We start from the raw sequence: 19746 nt of genomic DNA on the forward strand, positions 1-19746 counted from the left end.
AATATTAATTATTGCTATGTAAATAAATGTTTCCCTGGAGCTTCAAACTAGTTGTTTACATTGTAAATGATCGCTCTCCCTTTCTCTTTGGTTTCAGTTTTGAGATAGGCTCTGACCTTGAACTTTATACGTTATCAAAGATGACATTGAATAGTCTCTCTCCTGCCACTACGTCCCAAGTCCTGGAATTACAGGCTTGTGTCATCACACCTGGCTATACTAGAATTCTTAGGACACTATTTTTGTCTAGAGCCATGGTTCTCAACCTGTGAGTTGAGACCCCTTTGGAGGTCATGTATTAAATATTTACATTATAATTCACAATAGTAGCAAAATTACAGCTATGAAGTAGCAACAGAATAATTTTATGGTTGGGGTCAACACAACAGGAGGAACTTTTTTTCTTTTTTTGCATATTGAATCAGTTCTTTATTTATTCTTTAATCTTTTTTTACATTCCAGTCATTATCCCCCTCTGGTCCGCCCTCTGACTGTTCCTCATCCCATACATCCAACCCTGTCTCCAAGAGGATGTCTCCCCCCACCCCCACACCACCAGACCTCCCCACTACCTGGGGCTTTAAGTCTCTTGAGGGTTAGGTGCATCTTTTCTCACTGGGGCCAGACCCAGCAGTCCTCTGCTGTATGTGTGTCAGGGGCTTTTTATCAGCTGGTGTATGCTGCCTGGTTGATGACTCAGTGTCTAAGAGACCTTGGGGGTCCCGGTTAGTTGAGACTGCTGGACTTCCTATGGTGTTGCCCTCCTCCTCAGCTTCTTCCATCTTTTCCCTAATTCAACCACAGGGGTCCTGAGTTCATTGGTTGGGTGTAAGTATCTGCATCTGACTCTTTCAGCTGCTTGTTAGCCCTTAAGGGTCCCAGAGTTAGGAAGGTTGAGAGCCGCTGTTCTAGAGAGAGTAATGGTAATGGTAATCCTGAAATCATGTCAAAGCCCAGCACTCAAAGAGTCTCCAGGATTAAGGACTGTGATATTTGAGAACTTCTTAATAACAAATATCGTACAGAATGTTTAGTCTTTTGATTCTATTCTAAAATAATGTAAAAAAGCCTGATATACTCAAGTATTCCCATATACACAATTGGTAGTGTTCAGCCTGATATACTCAAGTATTCCCATATACACAATTGGTAGTGTTCAGCCTGATATACTCAAGTATTCCCATATACACAATTGGTAGTGTTCAGCCTGATATACTCAAGTATTCCCATATACACAATTGGTAGTGTTCAGCCTGATATACTCAAGTATTCCCATATACACAATTGGTAGTGTTCTCTGCTAACAGCTTTCTGAGAGTTGCCTGAAGTCTTTTTCGAGAACAGAATTTCCCGTCTGACCTTTCAGTTGATTCGTGACCGGCTCAGGCTCTTGCTTCCGTGCTTCCTGGTTCCTGTGTGCATCTGAGAAACCTGAACGTTTGTCCCTGGTTCTCACCATGTAGGACTGAGTTGGGAGATGCAGGTCCTGGGCCAGCTCAGAATGTCACTGGGCTGAAGCCAAGGTCTCCTTGGGGTTATTTCCCTAAATCAAGCTCTGACTGGTGGCTCCTGGGTGCTTGTGGGTGTTCTCAGATCTACTGTTTCCTTAGTGACTCAACACTGTATTACTTTGAGACATGGTCTTGCTTGGTGGTGCAGCCTGCTTCCCCTGAACTGGGATAACAGGATGAGTCACAGTGATAACCAGAGATTTTTAACCCCTAGGGGCCTTTCCTCAGGCCCTGTGTGGACAGCTGACTTCGTTTGTACCTTTTATTAAATTTACTCTTGGGTAGTTTTATAGTTTTTATTACTATTGTGTTTGAATTTTCATTCACATTATATGTTCTCTGAGTTATATTAAGGAATCACTATCTCTGCATGTCAATCTTACACCAGTAACTTTGCTGTGTTCATACTGCATCCTTTGTGATATTCCTGTGTTGTTTCACAATTGAGAAGGAACATGTTAAGCAATACTCCTAACAGCTCTCTGTCTTTAGCTTAATTTAATTTAATTATTCTGATAGTCAATGAGTCTAAGTCCCTCCCTCCCTCCCTCCCTCCCTCCCTCCCTCCCTCCCATTCTTCCTCCTTCCCTCCCTTCCTTCTTCCTTTTCTACCTCTCTTGGTGTTAGGAACTGAAGCTCATGTATAGGTTTCTGACTCTTGTAAAGCTACTTTTTATTTGGCAGCAATAAATTTTAGAATTATATCACACAGTAAGAAAAAGCGGTGTTCTCAGATATCCTTTATGCTACTTTTTGAGAATCAGGAAAATGGATCAGCGTTCCTGGAAATTCTCAGAAATTTCAAAATTATGATTATTTTTAAAACACATTTCTAACAGTTTTCACACTCTGTACATTGGATAGCTGAAACTCATGTTTAAAGACTAAAATATACTAAATTTCATGGTGCTTTCAAAGAGCTAGAACTTTCAAGAATATTTCAATAATGAAAAACATAATTTAAGATCCAGGTTTTCCGGTAAGGTAGTGAAAAAGCCCCTCATGTCCCTCTTTGGCTTATAACCTCCTGGGAACCATGTGGGAAGTTTCTCTTTGCCCTTTGCCCTTTTTATTTTGTTATGTTTTTAAGACAGAGACTTATATAGCTCTGGTTTGGCTTTCAATTCATCATGTAACTGAGGCTGGCCTTGAACTTCTTTTTTTGTTAAGGGTTTTTCTGTGTAGCCCTGGCTGTCCTGGAACTCACTCTGTAGACCAGGCTGGCCTCGAACTCAGAAATCCACCTGCCTCTGCCTCCCGAGTACTGGGATTAAGGGCGTGCGCCACTACTGCCCGGTGGTCTTGAACTTCTGATCCCTTAAACTCTGCCTCCCAAGTGCTGGGATCACAGGCAGGTTCCACTGTATCTATCTCTGCCCGCCCCCTTCTGTATGTTAGCTGGAAGCAAGGTAACACTGTTAATGTTTCAGAGATCTAATAGAGAAGGCCTGGGGTCTGTATGCCATTGGGTGTGAAATGAGGTCGTTCTAGAGTTCGGGGGAGCCTTCAGGAGGGGAGACATTTGTGCCAGAAGTTCTTCACTGTAATTGTAAACTATGGTCTGAAGGATTAGTTTTTAAGATTCGACTTTGTTGCTGGCCAGTCTCTGAAATAGCATAGTTAAGTCTGATTTCATGTTTACTGTCCTGGCTGCTGAGTTAAGAAAGGTCCTTACCCTTTAGAGTGAGCGTTGTACCTTTAATTAAGGGCCTTTACCCCAAGTGGGATAAGCCCTGAGATAGCAAAACGAAACACCAACACCAGAGAAGATCCATGTAGCCTGAAGGTAGTGACTGTAAAAGCAAATGTCTGTGTCTGTGGAGACCTGGGTGGTAAGGTACGCAGGATAAACCTTCAGGGATTAAGCAGTGTGAAAAATGGGGCCGATGGTAAGTGGCTGTCCAGGCTGTCTGAACGTTCAGATCTTAATATTTTGAGAAAAGTAAAAACTCCTGATTTAGTTTCTGAGTTGTTAAGTGTTGGTAACTGGTTAGAAATCATGATCTTAAACACGGTGAAGATCAAACCAAACTTTAGTGAGGCGTCCTGGGTGGTCTGTGGGTGGGCAGCACAGGAGTTCTAGGGTCAGGTGTCTGTGTGACTTGACTGGTTTCTCAGCCAGCCCTGCCTCAGTGTATGTGGCTGACCTGAGCTCTGAGAGGGACTCTATGCTGCCTCTACATGGGCTCAGCCTGCTGAGCTATGGCTCCCTCATAACTTATCTGTCCTACTTAGCCATAGCTAACCCTTTACAAAATATCTTTGACTAGGTCCTATCTCCTGCATGTAATTTTTTCCCCTTGAATTCTGCTGGAACTCTGTTTTATCACAGAATAACATAGAAGCTGCTTAACACCGTGGTTTCCCCCACTACTACTTGTACAGTTTCACTGTCCACTCTGCAGCTCACATCTCTCTCTAAATGCCCAGAATCAGAGAAAAGGCCATTCTGAAAAATGAATAATTTTTTTTTTGGTCAGTGCTAAAACACAAAGTATCATGAAAGGATTCTAAGTCTCAGTTAATTTCCAGGGTCAAGGGTTGGAGAGCAATAGATCGCTCTACTCTGAATAGACAGACAGCATTCGTGTGCTTGCATGTATGTACCCTGAGGACGGGAGCACTAGGGGTCGTGGAGTGTTCCAAGTTTAGACATTGTATACTCAGATTCAATTATGGATTCATTTCTCTCTGATTTTTAAATTGTTTTGAAGTAATAATATTAAGCTAACAAACTTTAAAACCTCTTTCCACCTAGTTTTTGATTATTGATTTAACTTGAACTTCACAGCAATGTTTATAATGTTCACTCTTAGCCTTTGCTGTTTTCAGAGTGGGTCCTTTTTATGTTTTAAGAAAACCAATAGAAGCCACTCTATGAGCCATTGCTATTCTCCTTATACCACATGGTTAGTGATGTTTATTATGGTGAATCATAAAACATGTCTACAGGCATCTTCACTTGGGGTTACTGTGATCTTATTGCAGTCCGTAAAGCCTAATATCATAGAAGAAGGCCTAGCATTCTCTGGACAGAGGTGCCACGAATCTCAGCTCTATTTTTGTGCATTCATGAAATCTTTAGTATGTATTTAGAAATTTAATATCACAGTAGGCTGGAGATGTAGCTCAGGGAAATCACACCTGCCAACCATGCACAAGGCTCCCACACTGTAAAAACAAAAACAACAAAGAAGCTCATTTCAACTGTCCTTGTAGAGTTTTCCATTTGTTAATTGTGTTTGTTGTGTATGTTCACACATGTGCTATATTTGTGTGTGTGTTTGTGTAGGTCAGAGGTTGATGGGCAGTGTGCTTCTTAGTCACTCCTTATCAGAACTTTTGAGATCCAGTCTCTCCTTAGTCACTTTATTAGTGCTGGTGAGGTTCTGGCTGGTGTTTCCTGGTTCTTGGCCCATTATTTTTGTAATAAAGGCTGACATAGTTCCCAGAGTAGCAAGAAATGTATTTAAGGCAACATGGTAGTATAGATAAGAAAGAAACAGGAGTGAGGGCCCTCAAGAGCTTCAGGCAACCCAGGTATGTGTGAGTCATCATAGGAATGTTTGACTAGTTTCTAGTCAGCTATCATTGACTAGAAGCTATATGACTGAGGGGCCTTATGCGGAACAGAAACTTCTTGCATCCTTTGAAGTGGGGTAGGCTTGGAAGTCGGTGCAGATGGGGTGCTAGGTTGCTAACATACTGTTGGGTAGATACATTGTTTGGAGTTGTATGTGTGTGCATGATACACATGGAGAGTCCTCACCACCAAGAGCACTGGTGCGCAGCCTAAGCCCAGCAAGTCAAGGTTGCTCACTGTTTATTTCCTGTGTTGTCTGCTTCAGTTCGGATGCACAGCTTGGCTAGCAAGCCCCTGGGAGCTTCCTGTTGCTGCCTCCCCAGGAATAGGATCCCAGGCTTAAGCTGCTGCTCCCAAGTTTTTATGTGAGCTTTGGGGACCTGAACTTTCTTTAAATTAATATGTGTAAATCTGTTTTTCACAGCGTATTGCTAAAGTAATTCTCACACATTTGAAAGTTTCTTTCTGTCTCTGTGGTGTGGAAACAGGACATTCAGACACTGCAAAGAAATTCTCCCACTTTCTTGAGATTAGACTTTATATGGTTAACCTTTGCTAATTTTCTGTTATTCTTTATTGTGCTTTTCGGGCTGAATTTCATGTAATCCAAGATGGCCTTAAACTTGCTTTGTAACTGAGGATGGTCTTGGACTCCTGGCCCTCTGTCTCCATATCCAAATGCTGGGATTACAGGCATGTGCTAACATACTGTATGTTACTGTATGTTATTCTTAAACTGTATGTTATTCTTAAAAAAGAATTAGAGAGCTTTCCCCCTGCATTAATCACTGATTCCTCAGTTAAACCTGCTTGATTGTATTTCAAAAGACGCATAATAATACATCAGAAATAACTTAGGAACTTAGGAACTAGTTGTTATAAAGGTTGTTCCTTAATTTATATATAATTTATATAATGTAAAAAAAAATAATGGCTAGGTATGGTGTTATGTCAGTATTTGGGAGGTTAAGGTAGATAAATTGCTCTGAGTTCAAGGTTAGCTTGGGCTATGTAGTGTGATCCAGGACAGCTAGGGTTATAGAGCAATTCTGTATCTCAGTACAACAATGACGGCAAAAACAAGCAAACAAACCAACCAACCAACCAACCAGAACAAAAACCTTCTTCCTTCAAAAAATAACTAAGTAAAACACTTAAATTTAACGGAGTATAAATTTAAATTGCTTGACAATTAATTTTTCATAGGCATCTTTGTCTCTGAGTAATACACATTGCTTTTTTTTTTTTTTTCAAATCCTTCTCCATTTTACTATCTATATCCAAGTCCATAATTTAAGGTAGATTGTAAAGTGTCTCCATGCTTTATCTGTCAGTGTGATCTGAGTTAAAAGCCCACCATGGTCCCCCCATCACTCCTTCTGCCCTGCTGAGTTTCATACTTCATTTATTTGCACAGCCATCTTTATTTTTAATGTCTTATGAAAAATTCCAGCATATAACACTAGAGAGACTCGTATAATGAATTTCTATGTACCTATCACCTGGCTCCCACAATTATCAACTCACAGCCAGAAACACAGTGTTTCAAAGCATCTGTGTTATAGATGAAATGACGTAATATATCTCAATATAATTAACTTGGCTTTGTTTTTCCCCGTGCCTTCAAATGATGTGTTTTTGAAGCAAACTCTGAAAACTTATTTATTTCATATATTAAAAGGAATGAAAGCGCTTCAACAGAGAGCCCCAAAGAAAAAAAATAGTATTTTTTAAATTTTATTTTATTTAAAAAACTGTGTCAAAATACATATAATACGAGGCTTGAGTTGACTTATGCTGTTGAGGGGCCTCGCCCCTGAAGTTCATGATGCTCTTCCTAACCATCTTCTCACTCCATCCCTCTGCCTTCGATGGTTATGGGCATCTTATGTGCCATGGTGGAATCAAATAGTATTTTTCTGTTAATGGCTGGCTTCTTTCATTTTGTATAATGTCTTCAAAGCTCATCTTTTATCTCTATGAATTTTGATCAAGACTTATGAAAAGAGAGGTGGAAAGAGAATTTGGAGCAGATCTCTGTTACATGATGGCATTGGGTTTTTAAAAAAGATATTGTAGTTCTTTTGTTTATGAAGTACATTATTAAAGAGGATTAAGAGATGGCTCGGGTGTTTAAAATGCGTGATATTCTTTTATAGGATCAGAGTCTGATTCCCAGCACCCAGGTCAGGTGGCTCGCAGCTGCCTGTAACTCCTGCTTCAGGGCTCTGATGCACTCTTCTGGACTCTGTGGGCACGCAAAACTGCCTGCACATACTCCATCCCTCCCTCATACATGTGCATACACATAATTAAAAATCAAATACATCTTTAAAAATATTTTCCATGTACCTATCCCATTTGCTGATATATAACCTGATTGATAGATAAACCTCAAATTATAAAGAAGACAATTTGTTATGTGTAGTTTACCTAACCATTTCCATTTTTCTTTTGAATTGGAGCTTTGTTGTGTTGCCCATGCTGGTCTCCAACATACGGGCTCTTGAATGACCGACCCTTCTGTCTCAGGTTCTAAAGAGTTTTGATTACATGTCCATACCTGCACAGAGTAACCCAGTCAAAGCTGTATTCTTTATACATCAACCTCTTGGAAGTAATTCTTTTCATTTCAAAAATGAAATATTACTTACAATGTCCATGTCTGTATGTATGAGTTACTTCTCTTTTGCTGTGATAAAATACCATGTCCAAAAGCAGTTTAAGGAGGAAAGGGTGTATCTTGTCTTACAATTCTACAGGGATAGAGTCTATAATGGTGGAGAAGGCATGCCATCTCAGCAGAAGCAGGAAGTTGGTGATCACCACCACACAGGAAGCAGAGAGCAAGCAGGAAATAGGGTGATGTTTTGAACCCTTAAAGCCTGTCCCCCAGTAACATGGAGGACTCTGCCAGCTATAAGTTCCATAACCTCCCAGATAGCTCCTATGACTAGGACTTAGTGTTTAAATGCACGAACTTACAGGGACATTTCTCAGTTCAACCACCACACTGTATACAGCATCCAAAGATGGACAGAAATTTAGTGACAGTTATTGAGTTTACTGAAAGATACATCCCAGGGATTTTAAAGAACAATGTTACTTTATACCAGTAACAGATAAATCTATGTATTGGCTGGCTGTGGTGATATGGGCATACTTCCCAGGTGGAGACCAGAGGACCTGTCACACTGCCCACAACGTGGAGGGCAGCCTATGTTACACCATGAGATCATGTCTCAAAGACCATACCAAACTAAATCACACCACCACCAAACCAGAAAAGCATGTGTTAGTTTGTGATGGTTAATTTTTATTCCTCTAGTTTGTTTTATAGATTTATGTACTCTCTTACTAATAATCCTCCCTTCCTGGGGATGGTGAACATAGATATATTTGTTTAATCATTCACTGTTAGTTAATGAAATATTCCTGGCTCAAAATGTCACTGATAACGGTTAAGCATATTGCACTCATATCTCTTGAAACTAGACTAGATTTTTTAAAAACAATTATCTTTGGAGATTAGGAGAAAAATGTACTTGGAGATGAATGGCCTGGTTTGTGATAAATTTGGAATCCTAGTCAGTTGCACTTGATTTTGTATTCATAATTTATTGAGTGTTGTGATATTTGTTTCCTAAGCATATACAAGTCTTGAGAAGTTACTACAAATACTGCTTGTATCACTTGTGAATTTGATAATTTCCAACACCATGATCACCAAGACTTTTGAGAAATGAAAGCTATAATACTTGTGCAAACTGATAAGTTAAATAATGGTAGTAATTATTCCAGTTTAACACTTAAGAGCCCACATTTAGTTGTAGTGATGATCTAAGTTTCTGGGTGGGTTACAGTGTGTATTTCAAAAGTTCTGAGGGAAGGTTGTCTTATAGTGGGCTTTGTGGCATATTAAACAAAGACACTTGATATTTCATATATATATATATTTCATATATATATATGTGTGTGTTATGCATATATACACATATATATGTATATATTTTCATAAGCCAATTTACTAATTTATAATAAGATTATTAGATGAACTAACTATAATACTCTTCTCAGTGTGGTAGTTCATTTTTGCTTTGTTAGTGGTCATGAGGCTAGTGCTGTGTGATAGAACTTCTCCTTCAGAGACTCAGTACACACACCTGTTCATCCTAGATCGGGATCTGATGACAGATCACAGTATGGATACCATCACATCCAAGTTGGGAAGCAGTTGAGCTTTATTGGAGTTACTTACCGGAGCAGAAATGACTCAAAGACAGTGTCACTGCCAGCACCCATTCCAGCAGGGGCAACACAAAAGCTAGGAAGTGTGGAGCACACTATATAGCATTTCTGCAGCTCAACAGGTTGGAGTGTCCTTTCCAGGTGCCTCAGTTGTTCTAACCCTCTTACAGGTAGCCAGCTGGTTTCTCCTCCTTCCAGGCAACAGGTCTGTTCGCCGAGTCTTCTTTGTAGCTCACCTGTACTTCTTCTGTGAGGTACTCTGAGTTGCTTACTCTGGCAGGGAGGGGCCTAACGAATCTAGTCAGCTTCAGGGACTTCCTGAAGCTATTTTGAGTTGTTTACTTTCCTGCTTACGAAGCTTCTACTTCAATCTAGGAGGAAATTGTTATACAACAGCTGCAGAGATAGCTCATCTGGTAAAGAGTTCGTCCTGTTTTATAGGTGACCAAATCTCAAATGAGTACAAATTCTCAGACGGAGTTGGACGAATAAATATTAATGGCATGCTATCTCTTGTTTTATAGTAAGGATTGCCTTACCAGTGAGGACACCTGGGTTAGAATGTGGAAAGTTAAAGCTTCCTCCCTACTTTTTCGGGGCAGTATTCGGTTGTGTTCTCCAGGCTGGTCTCCCTTGCCTTCTTTCTGCTTCAGTGTCATGAGTGTGGGGCTCACATGAAGGCCCTGCTAAGTCTCGAAAGGCTCTCCACCTTTTCCCTGAATCTGCTGTGGACTTTCAGCGTTCAGGCAGGTTCCAAGACTGCCCTGCCTTCTTGTTTTTCCATGTTCCTTTTCTGTTACCCAGGATATGTGGAGAACTTGAGCCCCCTTGAATGCAAGTGTAAGGCAGGCAGAGTTCAGAGTTCTCTCTCATTCCTTACGTCTCCTGTGTTGTGTTGTCACGGCATAGCCTGTCTTAACTGGGATAGCTAGCTCAGGATGGTGCCTGAGATAGCTGCGTTGAGTATTGCTGGTACGCCTGCTTCAGCCCCGCAGAGCACCTTGACTGAGGATGCTGCTATTGGCCCCTGAGGACGCTGAGCCCGAGAGAGAGCAGAGCACCCTGAGATGCCTCTCAGTGGCTTTTCATGATGTACTGTAGTGCTTCTTAGCACAACAGGTGTCCAGGGTGGATTTCGGGCCTCAGATGGTAGTTGTACCTGCTCTGTCACTTACATTCCTGTGCCTTAGAGACTTTTGAAGTTCTACCTCCCGAGGCTATGTGGCATTGTTATTTGCATTTATTCTTAAATCCTGTTTATTTGAACACTTTCACATGTTGATGGACACATTTTGTGATTTGTGTGGATGAGTCCTTTGCAAATAATCACTGCAGGATTTTCTGAGATTAAACTTGGGCATTGTCCGCGTAGAGGTGACAGTCCCGACTCCTCAGTTTTGGTAACATACTTCCTTCCCCAGGTTGTCATATCACTGACCCTAGTGATTGTACCCTGTCCATCTCCCCACAGAGCTCCCTGGCATCAGGGACAGTGATTTCACTCCTATGTCCTCTTTTCTACATCCTCGGTTCTCAGAACCGTAAGCAGACGTTGTATGTTTGCTTAATTACAGTAAAGGCAGATAAGCCAGAGCGTGTCAGTCAAGAAGTTCCTGTTTCTGTGGGTCTGTCCCATGGTATTTCATTTCGTTGTGTATTGTTTGAACTGAGTAGATCACTGACTGATGTTTTTATAAGGACTTGTTAAGTAGTAAGGCTCCTTTTTACTATAGTGAGCCACCAGGTTAATATTACTACGCACTATCATGACCTCTAGGCTGCTAAATTCATTTGGGAAATGTTTGGACTTTTAGTAGCACTGGTCGGGCCTGGTCGTCTCTGCCTTCTCTTGGTGTCCCCAGTTTCTTAGTTTACCTCCTATGTATACTGTATTCCATTTCGGTCTCCTGTGCTGTCTCCTTCTTGTCCGCAGTCTCATGACATTACTGTCTGGGCTCAGGCCTTGGCCTTTTCTCATTACCCTAGAGATTGCCTCATCTGTCCCAGTCTGCTCCCCATCCCTTAAGGGCACGATCGATCTTGATCCATCGCTCTCAGTCCCGAGGGTGAGGGAGAGTGTGACAAAAAACAGACTTCGTGGGAGGCAGCCTCATTGAGCAGCTCATTTAATTGGGGAGAACAAAGGCTGTTTAAATCTTTGGAGCGTGAGTAGGGAGTATGGGGTGAGTGTACCATTGGTCCATGCCAGGGTGCTGGGGTGCCTCAGTTGCATAAGGAGGAGTGCCAGGTCCTGTTTCCTTATACAGAGAAAGGAAGTTTAACCTGGCTACTGGATGTGGGACCTCCTCTGGTAGGGCAAAGGTTGGGGCACAGGTCTGCCTATGCCAGGATATTCAGACCCAGGACTGGGGTGGGTGGGTTGGTGGGCAATCCTACTCCTGCCCATCTCAGGACTTCTTGGGTTTGGACATGCCTTGACCCCACTCTTGCCCCAGACCTGCTCCCCTGGCCTTACATTACCGCATCTAAGTTCTGTTGCCACCAGACATGAACCTACTACCCAGACTTCTCTCTTGAATTATAGATGTGTAGACCAACTTTGTATTTGTTCAGGAAATACTACTCCAAACCCCAAAGTCTGGGACAAAAGGAGCAGTGATTCTCTCCACCTCCAAGTTTGACACACGCTGCCCTCACTGTCTGTCTGTCTTTCTCTCTTCCTTTCTCTCTTTCTTTCTTTCTTCCTTCCTTTCTTCCTTCCTTCCTTCCTTCCTTTCTTTCTTTCTTTCTTTCTTTCTTTCTTTCTTTCTTTCTTTCTTTCTTTCTTTCTTTCTTTCTTTCTTTCTTTCTTTCTTTCTTCCTTCCTTCCTTCCTTCCTTCCTTCCTTCCTTCCTTCCTTTCTTTCTTTCTTTCTTTCTTTCTTTCTTTCTTTCTTTCTTTCTTAGATTTATTTATTATTATAAATAGGTACACTGTAGCTGTCTTCAGACGCACCAGAAGAGGGTGTTAGATCTCATTACGGGTGGTTGTGAGCCACCATGTGGTTGCTGGGATTTGAACTCAGGACCTTTGGAAGAGCAGTCAGTGCTTTTACCCGCTAAGCCATCTCGCCAGGCACCTCCCCCCCCTTTTTTTTTAGATGCCCTCTGTTTCATACTGAAGTGCAGGTTGGGCCTTGGTTGAAAGCTATTCTCCCAAAAGGAATGCAATTGTTATAAAATCTTACAAACCAGGAATTATCAACCAGTGGAGAAAAAAGAGAATACGACAGAGAAGACCAGGAATGCCTAGTCAGCTCCAGAAACTCTGTGGGAGGTGAGTAGGGCAAACTGTGTGTTCTTCTTCTCTCTCCTATAGCTAGCATGGCCCTACCAACTCATGTTGGTACGGTCTCTCACGTGTGGACTCACATGCTATGAATTTCCCTTCGTGCACTTCATCTTTTCTCCTGTTAGCTAGCTGCATATTGTCAGCTCAGTTTAGCCAATCTTCAGTGTACAGAGAGGAGAGTTTCCTTGGTCCCTACTCTGTTCTGTTTCTGTTTTGATGTTTTTACTTTAGATTCCAAAGTGAACAAGCTGTTTGAACTGTCTTCCTCTGAATTCGATCATCTGTCACCACCCAAACCCAGCCTTCTCAGTTGAGGCCAACCCCATCTTTCTCATTGTTTAGGTACCTCAGTTACCCTTAACATCCTTTTGTCTTTCAGACCTCATGTCTGGTTCACCAGGAAATCCTGTTGTAGTCAGAGTCGGATTTCTCATTGTTCCTCCTTCTACGGTCTTAGGGTAAACTACTGTCAGTTCTCGCTAGGATTCTCTTCATAGTCATCTGCTTGCTTCTACTCTTGTCTTCCTGTACCATAATTCTTTAAGAAGGCAAGTAGTTTTATTTTTCAATAACACAACACTGAGGTAAAACTAAAAGCTGAAGTGTTCTGATGATCTATAAATCCTGTGATGTGCCCTTCCCTACCTTTCGTATTTTTCTAAGTCACTTTGTGGGCCTTTTTGTTATAACCATCCAGGCATGTTGACCTTTTGGCTGCTTCTCAAACATGCCAGACACCACTCCCGGGCCTTTCATTTAGTTGCTCAAATGTCACTTTTTAAAAAGCAAGACAGTTTCACTGTATAATCCATGATCACCCAGAAGTTGCTACATAGCTCAGGTTGGCTCAGAACTCATAGTTCCCCTTGGTTAGACCCACAAGTGCTGGGAGATGTGGGCTACTGTGTTAGCACCTGTGACTTCAGTGAAGCTGTCCTTGCTACACATTGACATTTGAACCACCTGGCTTCTGTGTGGCAGCCTCACTCCTGGACACTCTGGTTCCTTCGTCTTCTGCCTTTTCCATTTTGCTTGGTCTTACTCACTTTCTGGTCTGTTCTAGAATTTGCCCGTGTTTATTTCTACTGTTCTTCCTCCCTGTTCTTTGCTCATATGACCTAAAACAGGTAGAATATCACGATCTGGAAGGAAGGCACGTAAGTAAGTGTTAGTTTAAATAAATGACTGCATACCTGTGTTTTGAAGATACTAGTCTGTCTAATAGGTTACCATCATAGACATTTCAGTATTTCTAAAGAGTTTTATTAGATAAGAATTTTGTTTGAACTTTTAAAAGAAATCAAGAGAATGCCAATGTTCCTTTTCATCCTTTAATTAGTGAATTAGAATCTATGAAAATATCTTAACATTAACACAAAAAGTCACTCAAATAATCTCTTTAAGACAGTCATTTTTAATAATACTGGTATTTCTGTTGGGATGGAATTTTTCCGTAATCGTATGTAGCATGACAGAACATGATGCATACTTTAGATTTGAAAGTAACCATGTGACTATATGCCGAGTGGGGCTTTTCTGTCTTCTTCCAGAATTGAATTGAAGTCCTAAGCTAAGGCAAAGGTTTCCTAAGGAACCGTTTTTCTTTTTTTTTTTTTTTTTTTCTTTTTAAAATTTCTTTTTTTTTTTTAATATTTTTATTACATATTTTCCTCAATTACATTTCCAATGCTATCCCAAAAGTCCCCCATAGCGCCCCCCACTTCCCTACCCACCCATTCCCATTCTTTTGGCCCTGGCATTCCCCTATATTGGGGCATATAAAGTTTGCAAGTCCAATGGGCCTCTCTTTCCAGTGATGGCCGACTAGGCCATCTTTCGATACATATGCAGCTAGAGACAAGAGCTCCGGGGTTCTGGTTAGTACATCATGTTGTTCCAACAATAGGGTTGCAGATCCCTTTAGCTCCTTGGGTACTTTCTCTAGCTTCTCCATTGGGAGCCCTGTGATACATCCAATAGCTGACTGTGAACATCCACTCCTGTGTTTGCTAGGCCCCCGCATCGTCTCACAAGAGACAGCTATATTTGGGTCCTTTCAGCAAAATCTTGCTAGTGTATGCAGTGGTGTCAGCGTTTAGAAGCTGATTATGGGATGGATCCCTGATACGGCAGTCTCTAAATGGTCCATCCTTTCATCACAGCTACGAACTTTGTCTCTGTACCTCCTTCCCTGGGTGTTTTGTTCCCAATTCTAAGAAGGTGCACAGTGTCCACACTTTGGTCTTCATTCTTCTTGAGTTTCATGCGTTTAGCAAATTGTATCTTATATCTTGGGTATCCTAAGTTTTGGGCTAATATCCACTTATCAGTGAATACATATTGTGTGAGTTCTTTTGTGATTGTGTTACTTCACTCAAGATGATGCCCTCCAGGTCCATCCATTTGGCTAGGAATTTCATAAATTCATTCTTTTTAATAGCTGAGTAGTACTCCATTGTGTAAATGTACCATAATTTCTGTATCCATTCCTCTGTTGAGGGACATCTGGGTTCTCTCCAGCTTCTGGCTATTATAAATAGGGCTGCTATGAACATAGTGGAGCATGTGTCCTTTTTACCAGTTGGGACATCTTCTGGATATATGCCCAGGAGAGGTATTGCTGGATCCTCCTGTAGTACTATGTCCAATTTTCTGAGGAACCGCCAGACTGATTTCCAGAGTGGTTGTACAAGCTTGCAATCCCACCAACAATGGAGGACTGTTCCTCTTTCTCCACATCCTCGCCAGCATCTGCTGTCACCTGAATTTTTGATCTTAGCCATTCTGACTGGTGTGAGGTGGAATCTCAGGGTTGTTTTGATTTGCATTTGCCTGATGATTAAGGATGTTGAACATTTTTTCAGGTGCTTCTCTGCCATTCGGTATTCCTCAGGTGAGAATTCTTTGTTCAGTTCTGAGCCCCATTTTTTAATGGGGTTATTTGACTTTCTGGAGTCCACCTTCTTGAGTTCTTTATATATATTGGATATTAGTCCCTTATCTGATTTAGGATAGGTGAAGATCCTTTCCCAATCTGTTGGTGGTTTTTTTGTCTTATTGATGGTGTCTTTAGCCTTGCAGAAGCTTTGTAGTTTCATGAGGTCCCACTTGTCAATTCTCGATCTTACAGCACAAGCCATTACTGTTCTATTCAGGAATTTTTCCCCTGTGCCCATATCTTCAAGGCTTTTCCCCACTTTCTCCTCTATAAGTTTCAGTGTCTCTGGTTTTATGTGAAGTTCCTTGATCCACTTAGACTTGACCTTAGTACAAGGAGATAAGAATGGATCGATTCGCATTCTTCTACATGTTAACAACCAGTTGTGCCAGCACCATTTGTTGAAAATGCTGTCTTTCTTCCACTGGATGTTTTTAGCTCCCTTGTCGAAGATCAAGTGACTGTAGGTGTGTGGGTTCATTTCTGGGTCTTCAATTCTATTCCATTCGTCTATTTGTCTGTCACTATACCAGTACCATGCAGTTTTTATCACAATTGCTCTGTAGTAGAGCTTTAGGTCCGGCATGGTGATTCCACCAGAGGTTCTTTTATCCTTGAGAAGAGTTTTTGCTATCCTAGGTTTTTTGTTATTCCAGATGAATTTGCAGATTGCACTTTCTAATTCGTTGAAGAATTGATTTAGAATTTTGATGGGGATTGCATTGAATCTGTAGATTGCTTTTGGCAAGATAGCCATTTTTACAATGTTGATCCTGCCAATCCATGAGCATGGGAGATCTTTCCATCTTCTGAGATCTTCTATAATTTCTTTCTTCAGAGACTTGAAGTTTTTATTATACAGATCTTTCACTTCCTTAGTTAGAGTCACGCCAAGATATTTTATATTATTTGTGACTATTGAGAAGGGTGTTGTTTCCCTAATTTCTTTCTCAGCCTGTTTATTCTTTGTGTAGAGAAAGGCCATTGATTTGTTTGAGTTAATTTTATATCCAGCTACTTCACCGAAGCTGTTTATCAGGCTTAGGAGTTCTCTGGTGGAATTTTTAGGGTCACTTATATATACTATCATATCCTCTGCAAAGAGTGATATTTTGACTTCATCTTTTCCAATTTGTATCCCTTTGATCTCCTTTTGTTGTCGAATTGCTCTGGCTAGGACTTCAAGTACAATGTTGAATAGGTATGGAGAAAGTGGACAGCCTTGTCTAGTCCCTGATTTTAGAGGGATTGCTTCAAGCTTCTCACCATTTACTTTGATGTTGGCTACTGGTTTGCTGTAGATTGCTTTTATCATGTTTAGGTATGGGCCTTGAATTCCTGATCTTTCCAAGACTTTTATCATGAATGGGTGTTGGATCTTGTCAAATGCTTTTTCCGCATCTAACGAGATGACCATGTGGTTTTTGTCTTTGAGTTTGTTTATATACTGGATTACGTTGATGGATTTCCGTATATTGAACCATCCCTGCATCCCTGGGATGAAACCTACTTGGTCAGGATGGATGATTGTTTTGATGTGTTCTTGGATTCGGTTAGCAAGAACTTTATTGAGGATTTTTGCATCAATATTCATAAGGGATATTGGTCTGAAGTTTTCTATCTTTGTTGGGTCTTTTTGTGGTTTAGGTATCAGAGTAATTGTGGCTTCATAGAATGAGTTGGGTAGAGTACCTTCTGTTTCTATTTTGTGGAATAGTTTGTGAAGAACTGGGATTAGATCTTCTTTGAAGGTCTGATAGAACTCTGCACTAAACCCATCTGGTCCTGGGCTTTTTTTAGTTGGGAGACTATTAATGACTGCTTCTATTTCTTTGGGGGATATAGGGCTGTTTAGATCATTAACCTGATCTTGATTCAACTTTGGTACCTGGTATCTGTCTAGGAACTTCTCCATTTCATCCAGGTTCTCCAGTTTTGTTGAGTATAGCCTTTGGTAGAAGGATCTGATGGTGTTTTGGATGTCTTCAGGATCTGTTGTTATGTCTCCTTTTTCATTTCTGATTTTGTTAATTAGGATGCTTTCCCTGTGCCCTCTAGTGAGTCTGGCTAAGGGTTTATCTATCTTGTTGATTTTCTCAAAGAACCAGCTCCTTGATTGGTTGATTCTTTGAATAGTTTTTCTTGTTTCCACTTGGTTGATTTCACCCCTGAGTTTGATTATTTCCTGCCGTCTACTCCTCTTGGGTGAATTTGCTTCCTTTTGTTCTAGTGCTTTTAGGTATGTTGTCAAGCTGCTAATGTGTGCTCTCTCTAGTTTCCTTTTGGAGGCACTCAGAGCTATGAGTTTTCCTCTTAGAAATGCTTTCATTGCGTCCCATAAGTTTGGGTATGTTGTGGCTTCATTTTCATTGAACTCTAAAAAGTCATTAATTTCTTTCTTTATTCCTTCCTTGACCAAGGTATCATTGAGAAGAGTGTTGTTCAGTTTCCACGTGAAGGTTGGCTTTCTATTATTTATTTTGTTATTGAAGATCAGCTTTAGTCCATGGTGATCTGATAGGATGCATGGGACAATTTCAATATTTTTGTATCTGTTGAGGCCTGTTTTGTGACCAATTATGTGTTCAGTTTTGGAGAAGGTGCCATGAGGTGCTGAGAAGAATTTATATCCTTTTGTTTTAGGATAGAATGTTCTGTAGATATCTGCCAGATCCATTTGATTCATAATTTCTCTTAGTTTCTCTGTGTCCCTGTTTAATTTCTGTTTCCATGATCTGTCCATTGGTGAAAGTGGTGTGTTGAAGTCTCCCACTATTATTGTATGAGGTGCAATGTGTGCTTTGAGATTTACTAAAGTTTCTTTAATGAATGTGGCTGCCTTTGTATTTGGAGCATAGATATTCAGGATTGATATTTCCTCTTGGAGGATTTTACCTTTGATGAGTATGAAGTGTCCCTCCCTGTCTTTTTTAATGACTTTGGGTTGGAAGTCAATCTTATCAGATATTAGAATGGCTACTCCAGGTTGTTTCTTCCTACCATTTGCTTGGAAAATTGTTTTCCAGCCTTTCATTCTGAGGTAGTGTCTATCTTTTTCTCTGAGATGAGTTTCCTGTAAGCAGCAAAATGTTGGGTCTTGTTTGTGTAGCCAGTTTGTTAGTCTATGTCTTTTTATCGGGGAGTTGAGTCCATTGATATTAAGAGATATTAAGGAAAAGTAATTGTTGTTTCCTGTTATTTTTGTTGTTAAAGTTGGCATTCTGTTCTTGTGGCTGTCTTCTTTTAGGTTTGTTGAGGGATTACCTTCTTGTTGTTTCTAGGGCGTGGTTCCTGTCCTTGTATTGGTTTTTTTCTGTTATTATCCTTTGAAGGGCTGGATTCGTGGAGAGATAATGTGTGAATTTGGTTTTGTCGTGGAATACTTTGGTTTCTCCATCTATGTTAATTGAGAGTTTGGCTGGGTATAGTAGCCTGGGCTGGAATTTGTGTTCTTTTAGTGTCTGTATAACATCCGTCCAGGATCTTCTGTCTTTCATAGTCTCTGGTGAAAAAATCTGGTGTAATTCTGACAGGCTTGCCTTTATATGTTACTTGGCCTTTTTCTCTTACTGCTTTTAGTATTCTATCTTTATTTAGAGCATCTGTTGTTCTGATTATTATGTGTTGGGAGGTATTTCTTTTCTGGTCCAGTCTATTTGGAGTCCTGTAGGCTTCTTGTATGTTCATGGGCATCTCTTTCTTTAGATTTGGGAAGTTTTCTTCTATAATTTTGTTGAAGATGTTTGCTGGTCCTTTGAGTTGAAAATCTTCATTCTCATCCACTCCTATTATCCGTAGGTTTGGTCTTCTCATTGTGTCCTGTATTTCTTGGATGTTTTGAGTTAGGATCTTTTTGCATTTTACATTTTCCTTGATTGTTGTGCCGATGTTCTCTATGGAATCTTCTGCACCTGAGATTCTCTCTTCCATCTCTTGTATTCTGTTGCTGATGCTCGTATCTATGGTTCCAGATTTCTTTCCTAGGGTTTCTATCTCCAGTGTTGCCTCATTTTGGGTTTTCTTTATTGTGTCTACTTCCCTTTTTAGGTCTAGTATGGTTTTGTTCATTTCCATCATCTGTTTGGATGTGTTTTCCTGTTTTTCTTTAAGGACTTCTACCTGTTTGATTGTGTTATCCTGTTTTTCTTTAAGGACTTCTACCTGTTTGATTGTGT

At 40.7% G+C, this 19746-nt stretch overlaps 1 protein-coding gene across 1 annotated transcript in view; it reads left to right on the forward strand.

Moving 5' to 3' along the window:
* The window catches only part of Atg10 (autophagy related 10), a 313448-nt gene that overhangs the window by 15960 nt on the left and 277742 nt on the right, over positions 1 to 19746 (forward strand). The gene's annotated exons all lie outside the window — the stretch shown is intronic.

The sequence above is a fragment of the Mus caroli genome, unplaced genomic scaffold (assembly GCF_978045245.1).
Source record: "Mus caroli unplaced genomic scaffold, Mus_caroli_1 scaffold_15, whole genome shotgun sequence".
Classification (NCBI taxonomy): Eukaryota; Metazoa; Chordata; class Mammalia; order Rodentia; family Muridae; genus Mus; species Mus caroli.